Source organism: Pinus tabuliformis, chromosome 7, assembly GCF_031772625.1.
Source record: "Pinus tabuliformis cultivar Carrire ecotype Pingquan chromosome 7, CPIR1, whole genome shotgun sequence".
Taxonomy (NCBI): Eukaryota; Viridiplantae; Streptophyta; class Pinopsida; order Pinales; family Pinaceae; genus Pinus; species Pinus tabuliformis.
This window is the reverse complement of record NC_142293.1, coordinates 1,125,814,158-1,125,827,452: the sequence shown is the minus strand read 5'-3', so window position 1 is coordinate 1,125,827,452 and position 13,295 is coordinate 1,125,814,158. Positions and strand designations below refer to the sequence as shown.

The following is a 13,295-nucleotide window of genomic DNA, read 5'->3' as shown; positions in this document are numbered from 1 at the left end:
TGAAATATGCCCTATTTTGGTAAAAATATTATTTAAAAACTATAAATAAGGAAAAAAGTAAGTCACTTTACCAATTTACCAATTTTCACTTGCGGGAGCATTTTTACCTCATTTTACCTCGAGTTTTAGGCAAGGAGCATGAGCAATCTGTGACACCATTTGTTGATTTGTGTGTTACAGGTAATATATTTGTTCATCCTCTTCATTTTGGCCGTCATTTTAAGAATATTCATCCATAGGGTAGGCTGTGAGGAAGATTTTTCAAAAATGTACATCTTGGGTGACCAGCGCGGGTTTCACCCATTCGAGCCGTGCTGCTAACCCTGAGGCTAGTTAGGCACTCGCACTGGTAGCGTGAAAATATTTCAAAAATTATGGAATGAAATCCTCCATGACAAATAGTTAATCTTGATTTTTCTCTCCATGGGTGCTCATAAAATGCTGGTTTGTTGATGTTTTGCACAAAAACTAGTCCAAAATGGTGATTGAAGGGAAAGAGAGGGGTCATGAAGCTGAAGACCATCAAGAAATGCAGGATGAAGACTGTATCGATTCCCTTTAAGCATGTGGATTGCTCAAATTCTTCATGATTCCTGGGATCATAGCATAACCAGAATTATTGCAGCATTTAATCAGTTGGTGGGATGTAGATCACCAAATATTTATGTTCGGGGATCAAGAGCTTGAGATAGAGGTCGTTGACATCTAATTCATCACTGGGTTGTCCAAAAAGTGACAACAGGTATAGTTATCTGGGTCATGATCTAGAGGAGAGAGCACGGACATGCTCATTGTGATACATTGTCCAAGAGCCAAAAAGAGTAATAGAAGGAAGATTAACATGGCAACCATCAACAATCTTCCATTGTGCACAATCCTACATAATATGGCTCGAATATCAAGGGCGCAAGCATTGCATGAGGCGTCAAAGTCTCACTTCTAGTACATGATCGAATGCCTAAATCCCATGGTATTCAACTAGTGTGAAGGTTTATTGGTATGCATGAAATGCCAATTAACCAAGTGTAAGAGGGTAAATTTGAAAAGATTTAGTTTTGGATCTATTCTGGTGACGTTTGTCCTGGAGCATGTGCCATTATTTCGTTACCAGTGGTTGGAAGTGGATCTACCAGCACCCAGAGATCCACATTTGCTTAGATGGGGAGAGTTGATGCCGCGACATAGGGGCGGTCAACATATGTCTTTCCCTCCAATATTCTTCGGATGGCTACATCAACAACTAATCATGGTCAATGAATTGGCGTATGTAGGGACAAACTTCTGAGGAGATCTAGATCTTCCACTTCCTCCAAGGGAACAATGGACTGATTCAGTAAATTTTTTTTTTTTTTTTTTTGAAGTTTATATCATTTTTTTTATGTGTATTGAGTTTCGATTTGAAATGTTGTGCAGATATGGGATCAGAAAGACCTCCAGGGGTTTCTCCAATAGCTAGGCTAGTGGCACGCAAAATCAAGGATGCTTCCCCATATGTAGGAGTGGATACCATCATCGAGGTTGAGTGGAACCTGGAAAGCTTAACCAGGGGGATTCTAGAGTATGCCTCGATCAATGAGGTGTCCTTACGCTATCATAGGCACACAATAGGAGTATTCGCCAGACTACGTTAGATGCGTGGCCGAGTGATTAGGTCTGTCTCGTGCTATCATGAGCACCATGTGGGCGAATAGCCAACTTCTAGTTTACTTTCTGCACTATGTAGGCTTGTAAATTCATGTGTCTTGGAACACAAATTTTGTTATTTTGATGTAGCAAAATCTTTTGCAAACACTCACTATATATATATATATATATATATACATGTTTTCCTGTTTACCATATTCAATGTGTGATGTTCTATGATTTACAAGTTTCACAAATGTCTATCTAACACATAGTTAGCCAATGCATCTATTAATGTGTTCATGCGTCTTGGAATGTGATGATAAGTAATAAAATCAAATTCTTGTTCCAATAAATGAACTCGCAAATACATTCTCAAAATTTGAGGGTTTCTAACTGAATATTATCCATTAAGCTGTAGTACAATGAGTTGCGAATCAAGTTTTACGATTAACTCTCTAATGCCAAAAGAGATGGCTTCTAACAAAATTTCGATGACCGCACTACATTTGGAAATGTTATTAGCCTTCTGACCTAAACATATACCTTGAAAATTCACTAACTCACCATTAGGGTCATAGACCGCCCATGTAGCGGAAGATAGATTCTGTGTACTACAACAAGCACCATCAGCAAAACCAGCATAATGGTTGGATGACATCTACAAACTAAGTAGAGCATGAGGTAAGCAGAGGAAAAGGTTTGAAAAAGCAAAATAAGACATCGAAATCACACTGCACACTAATGAAAATGCACAGTAATGTACACAAGTATTTATATGGATAATCACGCATAATACTTCTTCAAGTAAATCCCATTTCAGGGCTTAGTCAAAGCATTTCCTTCATAGTCAACTAACTCATGGGCACCTTTTTGTAAAACTCGCTTGACAATGTAAGGCCCATGCCACATTGGTTCAAATTTCCCAGCTCCCAATTTGTCATTGGCTTGATCATAAAGCAATACCAAGTCACCTTCAACAAAAACATGAGGAGAAATAGTTTTATCGTATTGAGCCTTAACTCATTTTTTCTGGGCTTCAATTACTAACACTGTGAAGTGACGAGTTTTACCGAGCCTTTCAAGGTAAAGTAAACGTTCCTCTTTAGGTGAGGTATCCAGGACTAATTCGACAACTAGTTTCAATGAAGGAATTTCACACTCAATTGGAAGAGTTGCCTCCAGACCATACACCAACTGAAAGGGTGTGAATCCAGTGGCAGTCTTAGCTGCATTTCGGTAAGCCCAAAGAGTCGAAAATAGAATAAGATGCCAATTTGATTTATGCATCACAATGGTACATTGAAGCATAGTAACCAAGACTTTGTTAACTACCTCAACTTGGACATTGGCCTGTGGATAATAAGGGGTTGAGTTGTCGTGATGCAAACCCAACCGAGCAGTAAGCTCTGCCATCATGTGGTTTCGGAAATGAGATCCATGATCAGTAACGATGGCTTGAGGAACACCAAATCGAGCTATGACATGGTTAAAAATAAATTGAGTGGTAGTTTTATCATCAACTTCATGTGTGGGCATCACATCATCCCATTTAGTAAAATAATCAACGACGACAATAATATAACCATGCCCCCCGACGGAGCGAGGGGTACATGTCATGAAATCAATCCCCCATTTAGAAAAGGGGTCGACAGTAATAACTGGGTAGAGGGGTGTGGGTGGGGCGTGTTGTTTACAATTGTAAATCTGGCAAGTGTGAAATTTTTGGACTACTAAGATGAAATCTTTAAATATGGATGGCTAGAAATAACCTGCATGAAGGATTTTTGAGCAGTAGCATACCCAGACATGTGACCACCACAAGCCCCAAAGTGGCATTCATTGAGAACTCTCTCAGCTTCTTTGAGTGTCAAACATTGATGAAGGATAGAATCAACACCAACACGGTACAAAGTATCACCAATGATTCGATAGGGTTGGGACTGATGTCGAATGCGACGACGTTCAGAATTAGACAACTTTAATCAAAAAGTTTTGGTTTGAAGATAGAAAATAATATCCTTGTTCCATGGGTCAAGAGTGTTGATGAGAAAGAGAGTCTTGTTAGTAATGTACTCATCAAAAGCAGTAGACATGGTTGTAGGGAAGGTCACAAATTAATTCAATGAAAACCAACAATTTCTTTGATTTGGTTGTAGCAAACTCTAAATCAAACTATTGAAGGATAACAATCCACATAGAGTATTCCCCCCCAACAACTGATGATTTAGAATGTAGGTCATGGGGCTACAATCAGAAAGAACAATGGTTTTTTGTAAAATAATATAGTGGTGAAACCGTTGAACAACGTGAACGACAGCTAAAGCAAGCTTCTCAACATGGCCATCTCAAGTCTCGGTATCAATAAGATTCTAGCTTAAGTAGCAGATCACGTGTTCATTTCCATCATTATCATCTTGCACTAGTACCATGGAAATAATATTATCGATTGTGGCTAAGTACAAGAAGTAATCTCGATGATAGTCGAGGGGATGCAGCGAAGGAGCACTGATGAGAGTGTTCTTTAATGCATCAAAAGATCGTTGAGTGATTTCATCCCAAATAAATTGGATCCATATTTTCAGCAAACGAGTAAATCCCTTGGCAAGCTCAATGTAATTAGGTACAAAACGACGAAGGAAATTAGCTTTCCCTTGCAAACTCTGCAACTGATGCAAAGATGACGAAGGGGGTAAGTTTACAATGGCCTCAACTTTGAGGGGATCAATCTGGATGCCTTCCTTCAATACTACAAACCCTAGGAGACGACCAGATTCAATGCAGAAGACACACTTATGCAGATTTAAACGAATATTGTAATGTTTGCAATGAAGAAAAATTGCTCGTAGGTGGTCAAGATGATCTTGACACTTAGCAGAATGAGCTGGTAAGTCATCAAGATATGGTTGAACGATGTGTTTGATGTCATGAAAATCATAAGACATCGCTCATTGGAAGGTAGCACCAACATTTTTTAGACTGAAAGGGAGTTTCTTATAGGCAAAGGTCCCCCATGGACAGATAAAAGCGGTTTTATGTTGATCAGTGGGAAGAATGTTGATCTGGTTGTAGCCAAAAAAACCATCCATAAAAGAAAAAATCTCACTCCCAGCACATTCATCAATGATTTGATTGATAAAAGGAGTGGGATAATTATCCTTGGGACATTCCTGATTGATATCACAGTAATCAAAACAAACGCAGATAGTCCCTTGTTTCCTAGTCACTGGGACAATGTTTGAAACCCAATCTGTCAATGGAATAGGGTAGATGAAACTAGCCTTTAGAATTTTTTCAACCTCTCCATTAATAGAGTTTACCTTTTGTAGGGTGCACTGGATGAGGTCATTGACGAATGGGCTTCGCATCTAGATAAGTAGTAATTTCGTGCACGACTATACTCGGATCAATGTCAAGCATTTCTTCATATGATCAGGCAAAGACATCGTGGAATTCCTTAAAAAGGGTAGTGTAAATCTTGATCTCATAAGGAGAACAAGAAACCCCGACATGAATGTTCTCAACAATTCCTGGTTTAACAGAAATGTTGAAAGGCATGGTAGCAATGATATTTCCCATGTTTCCTTCATACAAAACTTCATGCACTAAGATGGGTGTTTTAAGTGGATGGGTATGTGTATGGGAAACAAAGGTATCTAGACACGATGAAATCTTATCGAGACTGGGAAGAAATGAGGAATGATGATGAGCATCATTCCAGGGTGTTTCGTCAAGAGACATAACCTCAATTATACTCCCATCAGTAGTAAATATCTCGTTCAAAGGATCCGGAGAATCCCAAGAACCAAGCCAAGGACACTGTGAATACGCATCTAGGTTCATACTAAGAGTAGTATGACTTTCAAAAATGGCCATTGAAGCCAAAACAATAGCTTGGTAAGCTTGTTCTATAGGGCTGAGTAGCGTAACATTGCCGAAAGAATCAACCTGATCGAGAGATGGAATGATCCAAGGATTGTAAATTGTAGAGATCATCTTGACAGAAGCGACATGAGGAGATCGGAGGGAAAAGGTTCCCATAAGAGAAAAATATTGAAAAGACCTTCCCCCATGCTCTCATAAGGAATGTTGATATTTCCCACATATGGCACATTGCCATTCAAAGAACCGAAATAGAAAAAGTCCAATTTATCAATGGTAACTATTTTCTCTTCACGAGGAAAACGGAGTACGCGGAACAAAGAAGAAACCACACAAAACATAGCATGAGTCCAACTTCGTCCAAGTAGAAGGTTATAATTCAAATTTGCATTCACGACTTCTACTTCCGATTTGATAGTTTTCCCTTCCAAAGTGATGGGCAAACTCGTGAGAATACCATAAGGAAGAGATACTCTACCATCAAATTCTTCTAAGGTGTTTGGAGATTGGTTTAGGGGTGGATATTCGATGACTTTCTAGCTTGAAACATACATGATGCACGTGGAAGCACCCTCATTAATCACAATTCAATTAATCATCTTTCCTTTAATAACGAATTGGATTAGAAACACAAATTCATGGGGAAGACGAGGAACATGATTTTCCAGGTCAAAAGTGATCAAATTCAAATCCATAGGGTCAATCCCTCCTATAGTGGACAGTAATGCTTTCCTCTGCATTGGAAAAGTTTGGAGAAATTCCAAGGTAGACATCGTCAAAGGCACTTGAGCCAAGTCTTTAACAATATTGTAATGCTGGGCAGCTCGCGCATTCGGATTGTAAGATGATTTCCAAAGAACACCTTTGGGAGGTGGACGGATAACAGAGTCATTACTGGGTCTCTCAATATGAAGAGGACTAGAACTAGGTGGAGTAGAAGTAGAAGGTGTATCAATGGCTTCTTTCTCCACCATCTTCTTTTGAGGAGTTTGATAATCTTTGGATCAGGTGGTCATAGTAATAGGCACTATTCCACTCATGTAAACCTAAGAACCTGAAGAGACAGAAGATTATGGTTGTTCTACCAATTGGGTCTGTTGTGATGGAAGAGGTTCCTTCACAGTCGTTGTCCCTTGAGTGTCTTTTAACAAGCGACTAACTTTCACATGATGGGGAAAATCCTTGGTATAGTGATCTTCCTCACAAATGAGGCAAGGATATTTAGGCTTACATTTGGTGGTATGATCAGAAGGTGACTTTGGAGGATCCTATATTGGGGTATCATATTTTTCTTTTCCTTTACCGTTCTTTTTACCTTTTGAGGCCTTGTCTATCACGGTATATTGAGTGGAATTAACCTCATATGTTTTACCAAGATTTGAAGAGGGTTTTGAAGGAGGATTGGATGCAGTATTCGAAACGTATTTTCTCTTTGAAGAATCTTTATTGGAAGTTTGAGACACTGATCCAATAGTACCATTGACAGGTGGTATGTCTGGAGCTTTAGAAGATGTTGGATCTCTAGATGGCCTTAGAGCATCAAGTAAGAGGTCATATAACGTGCCATATTGGGAATATTACCAAATCTAAATATTGGGCATGGGAAATGGCTTGATCTTCAGTAACACAACCTCCCATTGCTATGTCTGCATCAATTTTTTTGATGAATGATTTAGTAAACCATTTAGTTAACAACTCATCAAGTATATCAAACTTGATAAGGTGACGCTGACGTCTCCATTCATGGATGTGATCGGAGATGTGGGTAGTAGTATTCTGTTTCAGATACATAAGCAAATGGGTACCAGTTTCATAATGAATCTGTAACTAGAAGTGAGTAAGGAAGGCCATTGCCAAAGAATTGAAATCTTGATAGGCACCTCGAGGTAACTCAAAGTACCACTTCGCGACAACATCCATCAAGTTTCGTTGAAAAAGACGTAGACAAACAGAGTCGTCAACCCAGGAATTGGATGAACACCATAAGTGGTAAGTCATAACATGGGCCTGGGGGTCTTCTCCAGAATTTCCTTTGAACTTTGGGAAATCACTAGGAATCTTAGTGGGAACTGGAGGCCAATGAGGTGAATGAAGTATTCAATATTAGTGAGCCTCGACACATCTGGCAATTCCAACGTTGCTAGAAATGGAAATTGTGGGTTGAAAGGCATGGAAGGACTTTGATAAATCCCAGCTTGTAGATTCCATCCTTGCTGGTATGGGTTTTTCCCCCAAAGACGCGATTTTGACCATAAGGAGCTTCATATTTACCCCATTGAGGGGTACCCTTACCATAAGGTGGATTCTGCCCCCACAAAGGTGGGTTTGACCAGGGTAAGGTTGATACTGACCTGCCATAGGCATTTGAGAACCATAAGGAGGATAAAAAACTTGCATAACGTATGGATTATAAGGTAGTCATTTCAATTGTTGGCCCTGATGATAAAACTGTTAGCCCTATTGCTGCAAGGGTTGACCATGTGGCTACAAGGGTTGACCTTGTTGATATAAAGGTTGGTTTTGCTACTTCAAGGGCTGCTCTTGCTACTGCAATGGTCGCTGGTAAGAACCTTGCTATACATAAGGTCCTTATTGAATGAAAGGTTTTTATTGTACGTAAGGCTGTTGTTGGTAAGTTCCTTATGGAATTTGCTGAGTTTCAGGCTGGTACTGATAAGTTCCATCTTGACTAGCTACCCCAAATGAGGGATTTGAACCAGGCTGCATCTGAGGGCCTGTCTGTTGAGAAAATGGTGCATTATGAGGCTTCTAAGAGCCATACGGAGGGTATGGTTGTTGGTAGGGTATCTAAGCCAAAAAGTACTATTGATACGAGATCTGGCCCAATCCAGATGGAATGGATGATCCACTAGGATAAGGTACACTACCAAAATTTTATTTAGCTATGGTAGCGTCAGTTTGGTGCACTCACATAAGGTCCACCTGAAATAGTAGGTGCATAAGGTGGAGGTGGTTGTTACCCCCAATTAGTGGAATAGGTGGTGGCACATATTTTCCACTTAATGGAGGACCTTGGGAACTTATAGGGACATTGAATTCCCTAACCGTAACTATCGATTGTACAAGAACTGATGAAACTATAGTTGGTACAAGAATTTGGTAGGCCACATTTGAAACAAACGGACATGAAGTAGGCATGCCACCCGATGACTAATGGGATTGTGATATAGTGAAGACTCACTTGGAGTACCTGAAACCATTTGAGCAAATGATGTATAACCAGGTGGAAATATAGGCCCACTCCTTTCAGGGGGTGGTGGAGGTGCAACACTTCCCACAAACGGATAACCTTTAGGGGGGGATTTGAATTCAGAATCGTTATCAACACCAGGAGTATGAGTAGCCGAGACTTCTAGAGGACCTTGAGAAGAGGATGGAAAATCACCTTCTAAAGCCATGGGTGGAAACAAATAGCGAGGAGGAATTTGAGATGGTCGTGGAGATAACTCCAAAGGAACACTAGGTTGGTCATGGACTATAAGGTTGTTGAGAAGATATAACCAACAGATCAAAAAGCGGATTCAGAGGGAATAAAACAAACCTATGGACTCTTAGGAGTTTCTGGATCAGATTCCTGAGATGATGATGAGTCTCGAGGTGGAGGACGAGAAGCAAGGGGTTGGATGCTTGGGATAATTCCAAGTTCAAGACCTTGGGCTTCAAGTGACTATGAGAACTCAGGATGAACTCCTTGTGATGACCCTTCAGTATCATATGATGAAGGGAAATGTAAGGTGAACTCGATGGTTCAACCATGATGACCTTTTTCTCTAAAACAATAAAAGAGGTGGTTTATTTGAGCCTACAATTTAAAATATATTATTAATTAGGCAATATGAAGTCAAGGATAATTGCATGGGTAAGACATATTATCGTGGGTAGTTAAATTTTAGAACTTAAAACAAGAAATAAATCAAAAAGGGGTCTACTAGGCAAGAGGGTTTACCAAGTATCCGTGAACCATTATATACACCTTATCCGAAACCAAGAACTTAACTTACAACAACCGATATCCCCGAATGTTGTGTTTGGTGTATCACATTTACAAGGCAACTGACTCGGTTACCTGTGGCTAAACGATAGAAAGCTAATGGGGTCTCCCAGTTTACACTCGCTAGTATGGGGAGCACAAGTCTGTGTTAGCATTGTCTAATGCATAACCATTCAGTGAGAGAGTTCCCATATACTTTCCATAATAGAATGCCTCCAATATACCCTAGAGTACTAGAGAACCTCCGAAATACTTCCGTTCTAGAATGAGATTTCACCCTGGATAGAATGCATGCAGTTAACGATAGCTGCTAGGTTTATAGATGTTGTAACATGTCTCTGGCCTAGAACTCTAGTTGTTTGCATTAAGTTCCAAATGCTCCTTAGGTTAATTCAATAAATTTTAAAGTTTTTCTTCAAAATTAGGTTTCAATTTTGGGCTCAAACGATGTCACCTGAATCCTAGTATGCAATTATATGAGAAAAAGGAAACCTTTCATTTCAATGAATTCTATGCTAATGAGGGAAGAGAGTACAATCAATAAATGCATCAATCAAGCAAAATGCATCTAAATATATCTCCCTAACTTTTCCAAATGCAAAATGCAAAAACTACACTTCACTTTCACTAATGAGAATGCAATCTATTGAAAGAAAAAAACAATACTCATTTCACTAAAATGCACTTTTACTTATATGATACTCTTTGATTTTCAAATGTCTAAATGCAATTAAGCTTTAACTAAAGAAAAAATGAATATTTTGTTCCAAAATTCTCCTAAATGCAACAAGGCATCAATCAAAATAACACCATATTCAAAGCACTTCAACAAAATGTGTTTCACTTTCTCTTTCAAACAGATAATCAAATATGTTCATTTTAGTTTTCAAAACAAAAAATGTAATATATGCTTGATAAGTGACAAATATGGATTTCAAATGCTAGATGACCTAATACACATGAAAAACAACTTTGCACAAGATAAACCGAAATCAATGCAAGTCAATGTTTCAACCGATTTTACCAAGTGAAAAGACCTAATCATCAACAAACCAGAGACTTAAAGACACTTACAAGCAACAAGAGGCAACCAATTGGCCTACAAACTCTAAAATCAATCAAATTGCACTTATATACTTGAAAGTCCAAAGAAGTAAAGATTTGTTATTAAAACAAGGTAATCAATGAAAACATCAACTAAAATCAATCATACAAGACAAAACAAGATCTCAGGGGCTTAGACACACTAGGGTTTGACAGAGAAACCATAGATTTATCCAATCTTGAGGATCAACGTAGTTGTAAAGGCCAAACAAGATCTTAACAGGGGATAAGTGTGACTATTTTAAGAAAAAATGCACTGGTAGCACAATTGTCAGATCCCAAAACATGTTGGTCAAGGAAACAAGCAAAAAATAAAAATATTTTCACAAACTTTTCCAGACTGAGCACTCCGAGACAATATCCAGTGATTGTGCAAACCTAAATCAACCAAAATTAACTGAGAACATGATGGTCGGTCAAACTGATCAAGAGATCAGTTGAGAAAGGAGGATGAACAAGCTATAGTTTCTCCAGTGGAGTCGCCATATTTTTGTGAAGGAAAATCCCCTTTGCGGACAGAGGCGATCCCTCTATCCCAATGATTGGGTCTAGTAACAAACCAAATGATCTAATATTAACTTTCCTAGCTGATTCTTGACAAATTCAATGAGAAAGAGGAACCTACCTCTTTCTGATGCTAATCGCTTGTTCTTCAGAGATGGCTTTGAATCTTTTGCTTCAGGCCTCGCTCCTAAGTCATTCATCGCATCTAGAAACCTGCAAGGAAGATCAAAGTACTATACAAGACACGAGAGCATATGTAACATATATCAAGCATTAACTACTTAACATATCAAGGAGCATTAAGCTAATTGCATAAATATTTACACAATTATGGAAAGTGAACATCAGATGTATATGTTAAGAAATTGAAAAAGGAAGCATACAACCTATGCCTTGATGTTGAGGCCTTCCTTTGAGTGGATGTCCAAGTCCAAGAAAAGACTCTTCAAGCACTCCTTCTCCAAGTTAGAAATGGGAAGCATGTAAGCATAATCTTAGCATAGGGATGCAACAATCAATGACCAACCATTTGGGAATGGAAGGGGGTGAATTTATAGGAAGGGAGGGAGAGTTAAGGATCCACAAAAGAGGGAGGAAGGTCCAAATCTCAAGGGGAAAGCCCATGATGATAAGGTCAAGAGGCCCAAATGAGAGAGGTCGACCATATCAACAATAACCAATATGCAGAGCATTGTTCCCAAAGGTTCTAGTGAGCGAAGCTTCTCCTCCAATTTGGGAAACCATGCCAGAAGGAGTCCAGCGCGAGTTTTCCTATAAAAACCCATGCTGGCAGCATGAGCGTATAACTGAGAAACCTGCCATTAGCATAGGTAGGCAGTGGAGAAAAATGTGTTGATGCCAAAAATTAGGTTTTAAGGCAACTTTCTCCAGAATGATCTCACGGAAGCTTTCCTTTGATTCTTTAGGGAGGTTTTGATCTGTATATCATGATGGATATTGTGCACAGTAGTCAATTTTTTGGCACTCTAGGATATGGCATGGGAAGTGAACATGAGACATGACAAAATATTGTGTAGCACAAGCATCGCTCCGCTTCTAGCGAGCCTGTTCCCTATCCTGGTGGAGTTACTTGCATCACCTCTCTGCGCGGGAAGTATTCATCTTCTTTGTCCTTATTTTTCATTTTTCATTTTTTTCATTTTCAAAGGACTGTGCATAGGCACTTATTTTTTTCATGAGGCGAAAGAGGGATCCAAGCTTATTGAGAGCATAAGAGGTTGTCCCTTCAGAGAAGTATGTTATATATACCTCTGACATAGTTGTTAAGGTTTTCCCCCTCACTTTACTCTACTTGAATGAGCTAACAAGGGTTAACCCAAAACCGATTAGAGTAGGCGATACTAGTTAAAAATGCAAGTTTTGTGTTTTCACCAAGACTCACTCTGAACATAATGTATTTTCCATCAGTGAATCATAGAATGAAGATAACAAGCCCTTCATAAAGAAAGAGGACAACAGATAACCGAATTTTGATAGCTATACAAGTCCTCTTACATTTTCTCAGCTTGTCTCAAGAGACAAACATAGTTTCATGCGAAGCTAACCTATGGGTGAAAACAAGAAAACAAACAAGAAAGAAAAGGGCAGAAGTAGAGTGAAAGAAAAACAAGCAGACAAAGAAAAACGTTCAAGCAAAACAAAGCAAACAAGAAAGAAAAGCAAAGTAAGAAAGCAAACACTACTCCTACTCCTAAGCTAAACAGTGCATGGGCCTACTCACGCGAAATGATATTTCCAATGTAGCCATCGACGCATTGATTGGCCTGCATTGGTGAAGGAATGGTAGACAAGAAAGATAAGCATGTAAACCAACTAACAAAAAAGATAAGACAATGTCGACCAACACACTGCATAGAAAAGAAAAGAGTAAATGCACAAGACAAACATTCTATGGGCATACCATGGTGTTGCAACACGCTATGCGCAGATGATGAGCACGTACACTCCTTTGACTATGAAAAATGAGCAAACATGAAAAAGGAAGAAAAGTTATGTTTCGCAAGAGTGCTCTTTGTGTAAAACTCCTCCAGTGCATGGTCGACAAAATCGTGTGATGTTGGTGGAGGGAGTGAAATCTATGATATAGATTGATCTTCCATGCAAACATGAGAGTGATGAGGAGCCTAAGGTGTTTCAACAGATTCCTAAT

General features: G+C 39.1%; 1 pseudogene; it reads left to right on the top strand.

Annotated features, from left to right (window-relative positions):
* Positions 1–7,907: 7,907 nt before the first annotated feature.
* Positions 7,908–13,295, top strand: part of LOC149251476 (D-2-hydroxyglutarate dehydrogenase, mitochondrial pseudogene) — a 49,614-nt pseudogene continuing 44,226 nt past the window's right edge.